Genomic DNA, 2548 nt, shown 5'->3' with positions numbered 1-2548 from the left:
TGTAGTATATATGTGTGTATATGTGCATGTCGGAGCATGTATATGGATCTGTATGTTTGTCAATATGCCTTTGTTTGTGTGTGTGTATATTAAATACACACACAAATATATATATGTATATATATATATATACACATATATACGCATATATATACATATATATAATACATATGTATGTATGTAAGTGGGGTGTAGCAGCCAAAGCGAATGACATTAACCGCGCTACATGAATTCTCGGGCAAATGTCCTTTAACTTAGCCTAGGGATGATCTACCCGTTTGAATAAAATTTTGTCAACAGAAATTGTACGGAAGCCCGTCCGGTGGAATGCACCCGGAACTTTAAAAATCCAGTCACATCACACATTGAATCATGCCGAGTCTATTTGAGAACTACGTCAAGCGATCTCTTTGGAATACTCAGCCATTTACAATTTAAAATTTATGTAGTTATTGATCCATCAGCTGTGTAGTCATTGTCGAAATTGACACATGACCATTGACTTCCTTATGTTTGTGTATCTATTTGTGTGTGTATATGTGTGTGTATATGTGTGTGTAAGTGTGTGTGTATGATGTTGTGAAACTGTAGCTGTTCATCTGTGTGTTTGTGTAGGCATAATTTCACAATATTTTTATGAGGAGAAATGTAAGTCAGCCCATGCGTGACTTATCCGTAAATCATGTCCATTTTTATATACATGTTTGTACATACGTATGCATGTAGGTATGTATGTATATACGTGAGTATATATGCATGCATGTATCTATTTATCTACATATGAGCATGTATATATATAAGTGTGTGTGTGTGTGTGTGTGTGTGTGTGTGTGTGTGTGTGTATCAACGTATGTATGTACGTACGTATGGATGGATGAAGATAGTTATGCAAATAATATACAAGTGAAGAAATATATATATGCATGTGTGTGTGTGTATAAACACACCCGAATAGATGTGTACGTATGAATATATATATACACACATTCATTCGATCACATACAGTTATATATACTCTTTTATCAACGTATGTAGACCAGCAATACATTTGTGTGTATAAGTATGCATGTATTTGCATGCATGTATGTATGTATGTATGTAGTATGTATGTATGTATGCATGCATGTATGTATGTATGTATGCATGCATGTATGTATGTATGTATGCATGCATGTAGTTATGTATATATGCATGTATGTATTGAACGCACCTCCACAAGCTCAACGGACATCAATTTCACATTCGCATCGACATTCACAGCTGAGAAGTCTCCAATATTTCAGAAAGCCTGAAGTAAGAATTATTTTCGGAAAGGTTCTGATGAGCAGAAGCCATCGTAGTAGAGGTTGAATAGGCAGTGAGGGGACACAGCATACCTATGGTTCAGGTATTGGTGTATGTAACTGGATATTACAAAGTGAGTGTGTATATATGTGTGTGTGTGTGTGGTGTGTGTGTGTTTGTGTCTGTGTATTTGTGTGTGTTTGTGTGTGTGTGTGTGTGTGTGTGTGTGTGTGTGTGTGTGTGTGTGTGTGTGTGTGTGTGTGTGTGTGTGTGTGTGTGTGTGTGCGCCTATTTTATAGGTGCGGGATTTTCATAACAGATATCACGTGCTCATAGTTTCTGTTTCATAGCTACTTTGTTTTGACTGCTGAAGAGTCAAGTGATTTGTCCGAATGTGGCCATGTTCTTTAGAAATGTTAAAGCAGAAATCTGTTGGTTCTACGTTCGACGTTTCCATACACATCCCAGAACATCCAAGGTTCGACAGCATTGTAGCGGAATTGTTTAAATAAAATATGGGTAAATATGTGAGTGTTTGTGTACACACGCGCATACATATACATGTATACATATATAATACATATATGATACATTCACAAATCCCAACACGCATACATGCATATGTGTATGTATGCGTGTATATGTGTATGTGTATAAGAATTTGAGTGTGTATATTTTTGCATTAAAAAACTAGTTGCATCTATGGTATAGATGTGTATGTGTATGTATGTACGCACACACACACACACACACACACATGCTGATGTATATAGGAAACACACTCACACACACACATACACGCACATATATATTTTTGTATGCGTACAAGAAATGGTTAATAGTGATTTTGAAGTTTCGCTTTCGAAACTTCGAAATCCCTGTCAGACGTTTTCTTTTCAAAGATTTAACAAGCATGAACTCTGCTAAGAAGTATGAAATAATCCTCCAGTTTCATTTTAAATTGTTTTTTTTTATATAATCTGACATAAAAACAAACATTAATATGGAAGTGTGCAAGTGTGTATGTTAGTACGTATGTATGTCTATGTATGTTTGTATGTATGTATATATGTACGTACGTAGGTATTATAGCACGAAACAATAGACTCTAGAGTCACAGATTAATAAAATATTCTCGTATATTCCACCTTCTGTCTTTCATTCATTATATATATATATATATATATATGTATATATGTATATGTATATATACATATATATACGTATATATAAATATATATATACATATGTGTGTATGTATATA

Source organism: Octopus bimaculoides, chromosome 9 (assembly GCF_001194135.2).
Source record: "Octopus bimaculoides isolate UCB-OBI-ISO-001 chromosome 9, ASM119413v2, whole genome shotgun sequence".
Classification (NCBI taxonomy): domain Eukaryota; kingdom Metazoa; phylum Mollusca; class Cephalopoda; order Octopoda; family Octopodidae; genus Octopus; species Octopus bimaculoides.
The sequence above is the reverse complement of the archived record's forward strand: the minus strand, read 5'-3'. Positions refer to the sequence as shown.